Source organism: Vanessa tameamea, chromosome 18 (assembly GCF_037043105.1).
Source record: "Vanessa tameamea isolate UH-Manoa-2023 chromosome 18, ilVanTame1 primary haplotype, whole genome shotgun sequence".
In the NCBI taxonomy this organism is placed as follows: Eukaryota; Metazoa; Arthropoda; class Insecta; order Lepidoptera; family Nymphalidae; genus Vanessa; species Vanessa tameamea.
Genome location: NC_087326.1, coordinates 4,849,836 through 4,866,377, shown reverse-complemented (window position 1 = coordinate 4,866,377; position 16,542 = coordinate 4,849,836). Strand labels below are relative to the sequence as shown.

The 16,542-nt window shown below is 29.8% G+C and overlaps 1 protein-coding gene across 1 annotated transcript in view; it reads right to left on the bottom strand.

The window, feature by feature from the left end:
• LOC113399406 (G-protein coupled receptor dmsr-1-like) overlaps positions 1-1,248 on the bottom strand; it is a 48,464-nt gene extending 47,216 nt beyond the window's left edge. The window contains exon 1 of the mRNA XM_026638533.2: positions 1,077-1,248. The gene's annotated coding sequence lies outside the window, so the exon portion shown is untranslated. The remainder of the gene's footprint in view (positions 1-1,076) is intronic.
• Positions 1,249-16,542: the final 15,294 nt, after the last annotated feature.

Here is a 16,542-nt window from a genome sequence, read left to right as displayed (position 1 = left end):
TTATATAAAAAAAAAACATTTTATGTACTGAATAGTCGTTTGCAAATAAATTATAAGCAATATTTAACTTATAACTTCGCCTAAAACGAATCTTTACTCTTATGATATAAGACGTTAACACGTATTACACAATACGAGAACTATATACGATATATACGATAAAAAAGATTTGATTTTCTTGTCATTAGTTACTTACATGACATACATTGTAATAGTGTATTGTTGAATTTATATTTCATTAAAGTAAAAAAATCTTGTCAGTTCTACATTCGGAACAGACGGTAGATTTACATTCCATTAAAAGCAACAACATTACGGTTCCCAATAGTCTGTTTGAATAAAGGATGCCTATTGATTTTGATTTAATAATATATATGAATTAACTAATAAGGTATAGAATACTATATGTTTGTAATTGATACTCTACTAATTACATACGTGGGAGTTTCTGTTTATTTCAAAGATTTGTCGTAGGAACTGTCTATATTGTTAAGAGATCTTTATACTTTCTCTGTCTAACATTTAACTTAAATACTATCTTACTTTGTTGTATTTTTTTAAATTGTAGTAGTTGGAAATGTTTAATAAGTCCTAAAATAATGTTAAAACTTATTTAAGAAAATTAATAAAAACAATTATAAAATTGAATATTGGTCCTTTTTTATCGTTTTATTTTCTGTTTATTGATGAAAATTCGGAAAGATATTATAATTTATTAAGATATCATTTATAAATTAGTTTAATGATAATTTAGCTTTTTTAATAAATATGGTAATGATATTATAATTTTTATCAATTTTTTTCAATTCATTGCCAAATTTTTCACGAACAGATACGATTAGTTACCATTCCGTTGATAAGGAAATGTGTGTTCTGTTTGCAAATATCGTTAAAAATTATAATTATGTTTACTTAACACATTCACTTTTAAATCTAAACTAAATTTCTTTCGCACACCATAACCGTTTACATGTTCACATTATCAATGTTTATTAAACGTAACAAATGAACCGCCAAATTTTTAAATGTTTACGCAACAGTATATGTTTGTTGAGAAGATAAAAGAGGTTACTTACGGATGTTCCTCCCACGGAAAATTATTAGCACAGTTTTATAAAAGCAAACTTAACTTTTATATATTTGTTAAAGATATGATTGGAAATGTAAACAGAAAATATTTCATTTTTCACGATGTACGATTTGTAAGAGCGGGGCGTCCGAGCCGACCGACGTCTCTACACTGAACCATTGCCGCCTGTTGCTTTACACACTCGAAGTAGAATTTATTTTATCACATTGTCCCATAAACGTTTATTTGAAAGAAGCTTATTGAAAACCTTTAGATTTAAGAAGTCGAGACACACGATAAATATTGCGCTAACAAATCCGGACGATATTTGATGATATATAGATTGTAACGTGGAGCTCGAAATGTACCAATCGCATAATAATTACTAATTATGGAATTATTTCTGAATCATTTACAATAATCAAAACACCAATGATACATTATGAGTATTTATTGTATAAACTGCATGATTTAAACATTAATGATAGATGTTTTTAACTTTCTGTTCGGAAGATTTTGACAGTGCGCCCGATTTCTGTTTTGACAGCTGTGATTCTCTGTTTAGAGTTGAAATGAGGATGTCTTTTTGTTTTTATTTATCTATGCACGAATTTTGGATTGGTAATTAAAAAGCATTATGACAATTAAACATAAAATTATTTCTGCCTAATATTATAAATAAATGTAATATTATTAGAACATTCTTAGTAAAGTAATTTTTTTTTTTTTAATATAATATATGTCGAAGAAAATGTGATTAATCCAAAAAATCCTATATAAGATCGCGTGACATGTCCATATATGTATATATTTCTAACTAGTGCATAAAATAAAGCCAAGCGTTAATGATAGCTTACGTTGGATAGACGAAGAAAATTGCAATAATTCAAACACTATCAGAAACGGGGTAGAGATAATTATACGTTGTATGAATATGTCATATAGTATTAGGTTGCGTCACCCATAAATTTAATAATATCGAACGAAATCTACCAAACAACATAACATCTATTAAAACGAAAATATTGAACAAGATAATTTAATTATAATGCTTTTATACACTAAATTAGTTATTTCTGGAAAATTCCCTAAATGTTTCAGTGATTTACGAATGTTAAAAAAGAAAAAATATTAATAATTCATTATTTATTATTAATATTAAAAAAGTACGATTTAGTTTATGGCACTGAGTAATAATAGATTTAGAAATGTCCTTTATTCAGTAATCATAAATGTTAAACATTAATAAGAATCGTAGAGTTTTTTTTAATCGTTTTTATTTAGTACACTGTTACTACTTGGGTCCGTCACCGTAGTCTGTCGTTGATCGTATACTACGTAAGCATAGATTATTTTGACAATGTCACGTAAGAAAGATACACAAAAGAGATTGATTAATGCGAGCCAGCATTGCTGCTCTGTGAGAATTTAGTGCATGTCCCACGTGAAATTTTGGAAGCCGATTCAAGGTGATACGCTATTTTGATTCTTGTGTCCTTTAAATACTATAATTATTATAATTAATTTTGCATATGGATTTCTGACATACCACGTTCTTTGAGGGAGTTTCAACGCTGTAAATTTAGATAAAAATTAACATATACCCAATATGTTGATCTCTTTGCCATTCTAGAACATTGTTCTACTTAACTCAAAAGAACAAACAAAACGGCCATTATTCAGTTATGACCAGACAATTTGGATTTTTTTAATTTTCTTTGAAAAAACAATTAAAAACAACGAACTTCTCTTCTTTTGAGGAGAAAGTTTGACGCTCCACACTGCTCAAATGCGGTTGCGGTACACGCGGTAAAATTTCATAGATACATGCGGGTTTCCTCACGATATCTTCTATATCGGCTAATAGTACTTATCCTGATTATTACTAATTAGATTGTTTACACATCTGTTATCCATAATAAAAACGTCTTAAAACAAATAATATGTAAAGTTTATATTCGTAGAGAATAGTCGTTAAATACAAAATTACGTCATATCTAAAAAAAAAATTACGTTAAAAAAGTAGTTATGACTTTATAATAATTTATTTTACAGGTGTAAAGACGAGAAATTTCCACACACATATCAGGGACGCTACTTTGTATTGCTGTATTGTTAGTAGACTTAATTCGCATAGTTGGCGGCACATTGACGATGAAAGGAAAGTTAATATTTTTAGAGTATCAATGTCTATGGGTGATTATAGCCACTTACCATCAGGTGGCCTATTAGGCGTCTGCGTTCCTAACAAAAATAAAAAGAAAAACTAGGCTGAATTACTACGATCTCAAACCACCTCACTGTAAAAAAAAATGTATAATAATAATAAATATAATAAATAAATATTGGACAACATCACATACATTACTCTGATCCCAATGTAAGTAGCTAAAGCACTTGTGTTATGGACATCAGAAGTAACGACGGTACCACAAATACCCAGACCCAAGACAACATAGAAAACTAATGTAGTTTTTCTACATCGACTCGGCCGGGAATCGAACCCGGGACCTCGGAGTGGCGTACCCATGAATACCGGTGTACACACTACTCGACCACGGAGGTCGTCATATATAGCCTGTTATGATTTATAATTTTGTATTATAGTGTTAGTAAATAAATTTTATACTAATTTATACTACTGATTATATTTATAAAACCAATGTAAAATGTTTTAGATTCTAATTTTCGATTTAATTTCAACATCAGAACGCTAAGAACTTCATTATCAGATAAAATAGGATTGCGCATCTCTTCCTTTGCATTTTGAATTTTAATATTAAAGCTCTTTTAAGAGTTCTTCAATATTTTTATCTTACTGTCGGTTTTCCAACAATCAGTTAGGTACACAGTTTATTAAATACAATAATTGAATTGCTTATCCTGCAAGGAAATCAACAAATGCCTACTCCACAATATTTTATCCTTTACCGAGTAAAACGCCGTATTAATCAAAGTTTTCTTAACATTTTGGTAAATATTAATTGGCAAAGCTAAAAGTATTTGAAGAATTTTATTATAGAACCGAACACCTTGTCCATGGAAGGTTGAATTGATTTTGCGGAGACGGAAATCAAGTGGAGCCTTCCCTTGAGGAAAAGGTTTGGAGCTAGACTTAATGATTTTTTTAATTTAAAATGAATTTTCGGTAGTTATAGTTTTTGGTAGGAGCCGAGATGGCCCAGTGGTTAGAACGCGTGCATTTTAACCGATGATTTCAGAACCAGACAAACACCACTGAATTTTCATGTGCTTAATTTGTGTTTATAATTAATCTCGTGCTTGGTGGTGAAGGAAAACATCGTGAGGAAACCTGCGTGTGTCTAATTTCAACTAAATTCTGACACATGTATTCCACCAACCCGCATTGGAGCAGCGTGGTGGAATATGCTCCAAACCTTCTCCTCAAAGGCAGAGGAGGCATTAGCCCAGCAGTGGGTAATTTACAGGCTAATGTAAAAAAAAATGGTTTTGGTGGATTTTTGAAGTGAAACAACTCGTATGCCGTGACGGCAACGGCATGACGCCTTCTTATACATTCAAGCCACCTCTCCGCCGCCACTCTCAACTTGCATGTGTGTGCGTGGCACGCATAAAAATATAAATATAATTAATTAAAGTATTTTTTTATTATTACTCCATGTTTCTTTCTTTATTGGTTGTTTTGATAGCCATTAATTTCGATGTCACAGGACAGATGTTCACATCTGCCAGGCGTCCTGTGACGGCTATTTTTTTTAAATATTTATTATTTATTTATGTCATTCTCGATAATGACTGAATGTAAATGAACATCAATTCATTCATTCACGCTCGATATAAAAGTCGATTATATTCTGAAAAGAGACAAAGATTATAGATATATATATTTTTAATTTAAAAATTGTTTGTCTTGTTTTCTTGTGTTTTTAATAGGATTTAATAAAAATCATGTTTACATAAACAAATAAACATAGAATATTTTTCCAGTATAGTACCTATATGTATATCTATGTGAACATTTTATTCAGATTTTTGATCTAAATCAACGCTTTAATACGTTACATTGTTTATTACATGTAGCTAGATTTAATATGAGATGTGAAATTAGATTCTTCGCATACACTAAAATAACATTTTAACGAGATTGTATGCCCGTAAATCTAGGACATTGTTGTTATTACCTACTGTTTATACTTATTACTTATTTGATACTATGTAAAATTATACGCAAACATTTTAATTTGACGTCCTATATAAATTAAAAAATATATATATTTATACCTGTGTAAATGCTTTCATAAAACAATATCATGCAATCAACCGGTTCTAGAGACCCATAGATTATACTTTGTGGTAGGTTTTGTCCTAGCTCGTCTGGGTAGCTGTAATAGTACTATTATGTTCAGGTTTGAAGGGTGAGTGAGCCAGTGTAATGGTGTCTGTATACAAGGGATATAATAACTTAGCTCAAAAGACGCATTGGTGATGTAAGGTATGTTTAATATTTCCCACAGAACTAATGTCTATGGGCAGTGGTGACAGCCTACCACAAGGTGTCTTATTTGCCCGCCTGGCGACCTATATCATAAAAAAGACTAATTAATTCTTTACAGTATTTTTTTTCATTGTTTTTATTCATTACAGTAGTTATTTTTCTTGTTACAGTTACGTCAACTTGAATTCTACTAAAATCATAGACATGATACATAAATATTAAGATGTTATTATTCTAATAGTTTTAAATACAATGGTTATTCTTTATTTATATACCAGCGTAGATAGTCAATAAGAAATATTAAAGTTATTTCCGTTGCCCATCTTAAGAACTATGCTAGATATATTGTACAGTGTACACAATACATATGTCTGGCAACACACGTATACACCTTATGAGCTCGCTTAGTCCTATGGGATGGATACACGAGAGAGCTTAGTCATATGACTAGCCACTATACTTATTAAATTTACTCCACGTTTTAATGTAACAATGGAAACTTTGTTGGCTTTTGTAAGACTTATTTTGGTATCAAATGTTTTTGTATTATACATGCTGTATGTTTTCCGAAAATATAATAAAATAAATATTCCTGCCCACTGAATTACCGAAAACCACTTTTAACATACCAATAAAATATTGCCAATATTAAATATAATTTCCCGGAAGAAGACGCTTTCGCTTGGAAAAAATATATTAATTTAAGATAATGTTATTTAATATAATAATTATAATTAAATAATATACGTTTTACTAAGAAAAACGAAAAATTAATTTTTAAATATGGAATCTACGTGCTATTTAAAAAAATAACGTTAATTTATATCAGTTTTGAATTTAAATTTGAATATTATTTAAATATTAAAAAAAAGAAAAGATTAATAAAATAAACATAGATGTGAAGAAGTCGTATGCTATCCCTAGATTTGGTAATATTTTATACTAATCACCAGCGGCTTCGCTCGCGTTTTAAGGCGTTAGTCGTGAGTGTTAGGTATAAAAACTAGACTATGTCCTTATTTGGGGCTCAAGCTTCTATTAGACAAAATTTGATCAAATAAGGTTTAGTAGTTTGGTTGTATTTCATTAATTTATAATATTAGTATAGATTAAACTAGTGGACACAGACTAGCGGACCCGGTAGGCAGACGCTAGTCTCTGTGACAGTTTATTTATAACTAATGTGTCAAAAATCAGATTTTTTGAGATATAACACCTACAAATTTGAAATTTGGCAGGTAAATTCCTTATAGGGCCGTAGACATCAGCTAAGAACGGATTATACGAAACTTCACCCCTAAGGGGGTAAAACGGGGGCTGGAAGTTTATGTTTTTTAAATTTCGCGCGGCGCGCTAGGTTCTGCTAGTTAAGAATAAAATATTTCATTAAAATTGGTTACTTTATGTTTATAAAGGAATAAATAAAAATTTTAATTTTTGCATACGAATTGGTAAAAAAGTGATTGGTAAAAAAATTATAATACTCTGTATCGATATATTATTTTTAAACATCAAAAAACCGTGCTCTATTGTTACAAAGAATATCGACTATTTTACATACTTTTTGTAAACCTCATCTGTTAGTGTATGTGGGCCGAATCTCACAACCATTTCCATTCAACCGATAAAGCTGAATTTTGCACACCTTTTAGTTCTGAGAACAATAGAATCTAGTACACTAAATATCGTAATTTGTTCCAAATTGCCGTTTAGTAAATGCTTGTTTTAGCCCATTTATTTGTAGTTGTAGTTTTAGTCACTACATTTTTTTCTGCTTAGTATGCAAGGAACTCATTTTATCACGAATTAGTTAACTCTTTGAGTGACCTATATTATTAATACTATGTAGTTATGTACTAATTTATGTATGCGTATATACTTCTATTATATATAGATAGTATGATAAATTTATATTTTTTAAATGTGCCACCTGATGGTGAATCACCACTAAGTAAGTAATATCTGATAAGTGGGTGGTACCTAACTATGGTTGCACAAAGCCATACCAAGTGGTCCAGAAAAAATGTATGACCGCCTGTAGTGCATATTGTTTCGTTTATAATATAGACATTGTAAATAAAAAGTATAATATTCATAATTATATAAAGGAAATATCTTGAAGAAAACTGCGTGTGTCGGATCAAAATCTATTTTGATCGTGAATCGTAATTTGTTAAATGACGATTCAAAAGTGCTTGTAAAAGCCTACTTGAATAAAGTATATTTTGATTTTGATTGAAACGCAGACACACGAATAGATTTTAATGTAGTAGACTACATATAAACCGTGTTAGAGCAGCGTAGGTAGAATGAGCTCGAAACCTTCTCGTCAACTGGGGTAGAGGCCTTAGCCCAGTAGTGGGACATTTACAGGTCTTAAATATATAATCATATGTTATCTGAAAGAATCACAAAAAACTTACATTCTTATATAACTACACTAGCTGTTACCCGCGGCTTTGCCTGCGTAGAATATGAATATATTTACAAATTAACTTAAAATGTTACGTTAATGTAATACCTTTTTGTATACCACATTGGTGTGTATTTCACTCCTTAGGGTAGAATATCCAGAAACGCTTAAATGCGAATCAACTCATTTTTAATCGGTAGCCCAAAAATAAAATTTCGACCTTCTAACTTCAAAATGACAGACTTCCAAACTAACCTGAATACGAAATGTTAACACTTATTTTTTCCCTTTAGGCCTAAAATATCAAGAAACGCTTAAATGCGAATCAACTCATTTTTAATCGGTAGCCCGAAAATAAAATTTCATGCTTCTAACTTAAAAATGACGGACTTCCAGACTAACCTGTATAAAAAATGTCCGACTTAGAATATGCAGAAACACTTAAATAAGTATCTATTCATTTTAATCAGTATCCCAAAAATAAAGTTTTATGTTTCTAACTTAAAAAAATCCATACGAACGTTCAACCCCTATTTCACCCATTTAGAGTTAGAATATCCAAAATTCCCCCCTGAGTGGGTGTCATGATATGTTATTTTATAAGTGTACAGCCTAAAATATAAGTTTTATGCTTCTAGTTCTAAAAATTCTAAACATGACAATAGTTTCAACAACTTACAACCTTTCATCCCCCTTTTCAACCCTTTACAGCACTTTTTCAAATAAAAAGTAGCCTATGTCCTTTCTCAGGCTCTAGACTATTTGTGTACCAAATTTCATTTAAATCGGTCCAGTAGTTTTGGCGTGAAAGCCAGACAGACAGAGTTACTTTCGCATTTATAATATTAATATGGAAGTATGGATTGTTATTTCTGAGGTGTACAATTCTTTAGTACATTATTTTGATCTATCTAGTAGGGTTCAGCCAGCGGTTGCAATGTAAGCGCAAACAATGTATAAATTTACGACATCACATTAGAAACTTTTAAAATGATCAGTGTTACTTAACTATATTGTCTTTGTATTATATACAAAAACCTTCCTCTCGAATCACTCTATCTATTAAAAAAACCGCATCAAAATCTGTTGCGTAGTTTTAAAGATTTAAGCATACAAAGGGACATAGGGACAGAGAAAGCGACTTTGTTCTATACTATGTAAAGATAACATTTCATTGTAGGAATGCCTAATTAATGAAATTCTCTTTAGAACTTTACCACAAATAAATGTTAGGTATATTTTTTTGCTATCGGAAAAGATTTCCCTCCCTACGATAAAGAAAATAATGCTTTTTTAATATGTACATACGAAAATTCTCTCACAGGGCAACCGCAATGGGTATTCCAACGAAACATATACCCAAGCTTTCTAATACATTATCTAGTTGACTCAGTATATTGATCTGGCTAGTATAAGTAAAAAATTTTAACGATTTTTATTATTTGACTTATTGCAGATAACTTAACGGTTTATTTATTTATATACGTTGTGGTATTGTTTGGTACTACAATCTACTACCTTAATCCTCCTTGGCGTTTTATAAAGCCGCCGCTGGCATTATCGTAGTCCTCAGGACACGACAGGAAAATACAACTTTACCGCTAGTCTTATGGGGCGCTTGGACGACTAAAGCCTCTAATTACGTTTGACCTCAAAGCCTATTTTAGACAGATTAATTTTTAGATCAGATCATCACTAAATAAGAACATAAATAATTTTAAATAATAACGGCCTAAATAATTTTAAATAGATACTTCTACTTTGAATTTACTCACATGTATCCGACAATACAGGGTTAGTAATTTTTTGTGGGGTTGTATTCGCTTTAATAACAGCAACCTAGAAAATGTTCACATTGTTTCTATTGTAAGGTTAAAAAAATTGTTAAAGAACATTTGTGTGCTAAAGTTATACTTTAAAAAAAGATAGCACGCCTTGGGAATGAAACGATCGCCTCCAGGTAATTAAAAATATAAAAAATTTATCATTAGTTATCATTTTTAACACAAATATCTGACAAATTAAAAATTAAATCCCTCAGAGCTTCTTTCGCAGATTCTTCTCAGGTCTGTTTCTTTCCGAAATTCTACCACTCGGTAGAATTTCAACAATTAATGAAAAAGTGTGATACTTGTTTGTTGAATAATGATATTTGAATTACATTTGCTGAAAATAATCTCTCAATAGGTAATGATTTCTTGCAAGTCTACATTTCAAACATCAATACGAGTATGTTCGCTTATGTACAATAAGTATATAATAAGGACCGAAGTTAAGATTACTTTTTCAATAAAATCGTCAGCTGTCTTATGTAACCTCGTCTTTGACACTAAGGAACAGATTCTACGTTTTGCAACTCTGCGTTTAGTAATAGAAACGTTTGCTAGAAAATTTCTATAATTGAATCTTGAAAAGGGAGCGGTATTGTGGAATAAATTCCTCCTCATAAGAATAGGAGAATTCCTTTTGTATAATGATGGTTATTTATTATGATTAAAGTAAATATATACTAGAATAGTAAAAATATATAGTGTATTTTTTTATAAATAAATAGTTCACCGATTATATTATTCATAGCGGTCCTAAAAAATATGAAAAAATATCGAGCAAAAATACAACCAAAGGCACGGAGGCATCGCTATAAAAATCTACAAATATAAAAATGAAACATAATATTTGGATTTATTTCCACTAAAATTTCTGCGAATTTAAGATTCGGGAACTTAAATGACCAGTAATATAACTTTTCGCAATGAATGATATAGTTTTCAAACTCCGCCTTTCCGTTTACATCTCTATTTAATAAGTGGTAAAGGCTAAATTGCAATGAGAGCTTCGCAAGCGGATGGCGTCAGTAGAAACATTTTGTATAACGAATTCATAGATGCATAAAATCAAACTTTCCCTCATAGCCAACACTTTTTTATTCAAATTCAATTTTAAACTTACTTACTGTATTATAATAAACATATTGTTGTATTTGATTTAATTAACTTGACCCTAATTTAATGATATTTCGTCTACCCAGACGAAAGACCTAGAGGTTATTTACGCACTGACGATATATAAGAAATAAATAATATTGACTCAGTGTTGATATCTATGTTAAACATTATTCATTTGATAGTCTCATCTTGTTGAAAAAAAAATTGGCGTTCAAGGATCGTCCGGCAAATAAGCTGCTTTTAAAACGGATGCCTACTGAAAGAATTTATAATAAAAATAAATAAAAATAGAGGACATTAATTAATAAATAAAATACATTTTGTAACTATTGATATACCATTTGTTATCGCATAGTACGGTGTTGTCAGTGGTATCTCCAAAACGCGAATGATTTATCACATCAATACATAAAAATGCAATATAATTTATAATATATAAAAAATTTACTACAATATAAAATTTTGTTGCATATGTAATTATTTGCATAAAGTAAAAAATGGGCTTATTGATGTGTCGTGACAGTAGCCGCTTACAGAATCACGAAGCCTTTTTTGTTTGCCTCATTCTGAAACAATCTTGGTCAACATAGTCCGCTGTATTAGATGTTTTTTGTCACTAATTGCCTCCGAGATCCTGAAGACTTTTATGATCTAAATTAAAAATAAATTAAAACACATATGTATCCAAAAGTTTTCAATTATTGTAAAGTGTATTTAATTTTAAAACGGAATAAATTTATTTTCTAGGTGATAATTTTTTAACGTTTTTACGTGAATGTTTTTTTTTTAATGAATTATATCTACAGTCTACATCGAAAAGACTCATTTAAAAAAAAGTTTCTTAATAACAATAGCATACTCAAAAAGCTACTTCATCTTTCGTAGTGACTTAATTAAACTATTATAGCTTAAATAATTATTCTGCAATACAACATCGAATTATTATTATTAATTATATTTATTTTTCACTTAGTTAAGTACTAGTTAAACAACACGCTTAAGCGCTTTAAGTAATATCCCTCTAGTTAAACCGTTTACTAATGAGACCTCTTGGGTCTGTTTAAAGCATTTAATACCATGGCCTTGTTTAAGTGTGATTGTTATTGGTCAAATAAGGTAATTCCGACGTATATCGCCGTAAAATTGTAACGACCGTTTGTTTATGTAAAATATATTTTTTATAGATAGGCGGACGGGCTATTTCCCACCTATAGACAATGGTGTTGTAGCACAACTAACCATTCCTTACATCGCCAATGTGACACCAACCTTAGAAACTAAGATGTAACATCTTGAGTCTGTAGTTACACTAGCTCACTCACAATTCAAGCCGGAAAACAACAATACTGTTTGGCGGTAAATTATCTGATGAGTTGGTGGTACCGTAGACGGGCTTTCAAAAAGCCACGTAAAAATTGTGAGTGGAATTTTTAGTTTTAGTTTTTGATTACAAAATCACGTATATTTATAATTGTATCTGATATATACGTATATTTCGATAGTTTACAATCTTTCGGTAAAGCTAGTCGAGTCTTCTTAAAGTTCAGCTAATACTAGTCTATTTAAAAAAAGGTTAAGTTACGTTAAGTCTTTCACAATTTTGCGACAACTTACAATATGAAATACATTTATCCGATAACATATATGTTGCGCAGTAATAGCCTTGATTTATATTATATGTAAGTTTCAATAAAATACGGTCTACAAAATAGGATGGTAACGAAGCGAGAAATAACTAATTTATCGCGAGCTGAAAAGTACTTTTAAATATTTTGCGGACTTTTATTTAACTACGCCTATATTATGATTGGTTGACGGAGTTGAATTTCAAATAATTGTACAATTTTAATAATAACATTTTTTATGCTGGTGACAAGAAAACTATTAAAATTATAATATATAATTATACAAAAGGTTTTTTACTTTATTATAAAGTTATAAAAAATGTTATGTATACATAATATAATAAAATCGTAATTGATCGAAATCTGTACATGGAAGATATTTGAGAAAAATATTTCGGGGGATATCTATTAACACAATATATCGTATTGTAATGTCACTTGTTTCATTGCGTGAGATTACAGTAAAATTATTTCCAATCAAAATTCACTATCACACACAGACAACTTATCGAGTACGACTTTGGTTCGCTTCGTTTGCTCCTTAGTAATGGGATTAGTTTTTTTTTTTTTAATTTAGGTAACTAACTGTACAAGATTAAATTAATAAAATACGAACATAAACTTAGATCATAGACAAATCAAGTTTCTACATTAAATAAGTAAACTATACAACAACACGTATCATTAAAAAAAAATGCAGTTGATTAATAATAAATAAAATAAAATAATAACAATGAGGGAAAAATACAACATCGATATCACCAAAAACTAAGAAATAAAAAAAAAATAATAATCATTAAAATAATATTTCATATTTTCCATATATGTTATAAAATAATGTAACGTATATATGAATAATATTAAATGATTACAATATCATTATCGTCAAATTGTCATATTACGTTCGATCTAATTTATCTTTAAATATTTATTTATAAACACTAGCAACATAAATCTCTTACATACTTGGTAATATTTGTCTTGATTAAAAATTGAATAAGGCTTTCTGCGAATATCGAAGAACATAACGTGCATAAAAGAATATTTACAAGGATTCAGCCATTAAACTTTTGCTGGCTCCCATTTATAAGGGTCAAAGTGCTAAATCAAAAATTTTCAGTGGTGATTCTGAAAGTTTCACTTTGATATATTTTTTTACATGATACAACTGCTGTTTCTTATAGTTTGCTTATCTTGATTGATTATATTTTAAACCATGTCCATTATTTAAGCTGTTAGATTTTTTTTTTTAATTTATAACGCTAATAAGTATACCAGCGTTGAGCCATGAGCGGAGCAAACCACGAGGAGCTGCAAATGCATTATATCAACACGTCCCAGCATCTCTCCAATCCGCCCCGACGATCGTCATTGCAGTGCGTTTAATTGATAAGAATGTAACCCGTTCCCCCATGACAGGGGCCTAGCTTAGCTTTACAAAGGTTTCTACTGAAAAAAAAATATAATAATAATAGAAATAATTAAATAAATAAATAAATAAATAAATAAATTATTACTTTAACGATTCCAATATGTATTGATAGATGTGCTTATAATCATAAATTACGACGTTTTTTTAAACAAAAAAGTTGAATGAATAGCTTCGCTATTAATTACAGTTTATTACGATACCCACTGGGATCAGAATAAAATTAATTACCGACGTCCAAAAACAACAAAAAACTAAATTAGTACCTATACGTACCTATATCTAAGAAATTTAGTATCACGTGTCATTTTTTATTATTATTACCAAATTAACAAGTCCAACCGATGACTTACTTTGCTCATTCTGACATTTAAAATGACGATAAATTTATTAGAATAGTGCCTTCCATATTAATAACGTATCATTTCGAAAACGTCGTAAAAGTTTATTATAATCGCCTAATTAATACACAGGTGGGTATGAATAAATTAACCCTTATATGTGAGTGCTAGATAACAACTTGACGAGTTACTCGTATATCTACGCAGTTTATCTTTATTAGAATGAATTATTCTGTATTATTTTACATAAGGCTTCATGCGGAGGTTAGGACCTAACGATATATTTTATATAGCGATTATTGAACCGTTGGTTTGAATCCTGATATTCGGACCGAGTTTCATTTGTTTCTTTTTTTTATTACAGTTCACACACACTTAAGTAAGTAAGTATGTGTGAAATAAAGAACAAAAATAAATTTAAAATGCTTTTCTATTACAGAGAAAGCCTTATATTATGGTTATGATAGTAATAAAAGTTACTAAAAGATACTAAAAGATAACTACTAAAGATACGTTAAAAATATTTGAAATAAACTCGATAAAATGTAACCAAAAAATCAGCTTATATTAAAGACTTAAAGATGCGAAATCACTTGCCAAAGCATTATTGGTACCCCAATGAAAAGCATATCGAGATGGTTATAGGTAATTTTAAAAGCAAAGGGAGGTTACATTAAATGCTGAGTGAGGAAAAAAGGAGGAAAAAAATTCGACTGTTTAAATATTCGATATTAGATCATTTTCCGGCTAAAGATTTTTTATCTTTCATTTGTTTTTTGTTTGAACAAGTCTTAGTGAATTGTTTGTTTGTAAATTATTGTAGATTTAGATACTAGACATTGCAAATAATTTTAAAGTTTAGGTAATAATGCTGTATTCCCAGGTAGCTAAATACAACTACTTATTATTTTCATCGAAACGAATTTGTAACTTTATCTAGTTAAACTAAAACAGTAAATACTTAACTTTAACCTTTAGTTAATGGAATAATTCCAATTCAAATTGGAAATGCAGTATCAGACTGCCTTCTATGATGTTTTGATACGTGTAACATGTATATTTTATAATTATTAAAGTCATTGTCGCATATCATATTCTGAAATTTTATGGTCGTGTTCTGCGGTGAGTATCGAATTTCTTGTTACAGAATAACCCTGCCGATCATGTAAATACGCAAAATACATTTACGTCTAAAATATATGATCAAACGGATTGACGTATTGTTTAAAAGCAAATACATTAAAGGTCTCTGTTTGAAAGAAATGTATATGTATCGTTCGATTTCGATACCGTTTCGAAAACTTTACAAAAAGTAAAAAAAGTTAAAAATATATAAAATCGAAAAAAAATATAACTAGCGATTGTAAAGTTTAATACGAACGTTTACGGGAAATCATAAGCATAATTTAAATATTAATAGATATATTGAAATTATAATATAAGTTAAATATGCACATAATCATTACACAGTATAAAACAAAGTCGCTTACCGCTGTCTATTTGTACCTGTGTATGCTTACATCTTTAAAATTACACAACTGATTTTAATAAATAAATTGATTCAAGAGAAAAGTTTATACGTTTATTACGTGCACAATACAGTAGAGAAACACTGATAATTTTAGAGGTTTCTAATATGATGTCGTAAATAAACACATTTTTTTGCGCTTACATTGCAAACGCTGGCTTTGCAGAACGTAATTTAAATGAATATTTTCAAAGATACTACAGATTTAAAGCGCGGACTTAGCGATTTATATTGTCTAATGACTGAAAAACTTTGAACTTTGTATATGAAGACATACTGTAGTATATCTAGTACCAGCATTGTATCCGTGCGAAGCCGAGGCAGGTCGCTAGTATCTAAATAAAATTAACTTAATTTATATAACAATTAACTAAATATAGAGTAGAGTATCCGGCTAGTGGTGGGAAATTGTGTTTGTTGTGTCGTTTCTCTCATTCAGATTAGGTGAAGGTAAGTGACTAAGCAGTCAAGTCATTCTCACCTTCAATAAATAAATTCGTGTAAATATAAATTTTCATCTAGCGTTTTCAAATGAAACTCTGACGCTACCCATTTCAAAAAAGTCCCACGTCATATAATGCATGACCCATTTCAAAAAAGTTTTGAGTAACCCTTTACAGGAGATATAAATAAAATTAACATCTTTACCTAAGTTATGACACAGTTGGATGTATTTGTATAGTTATTTGGATAGATACATGGTTATTTAATACAA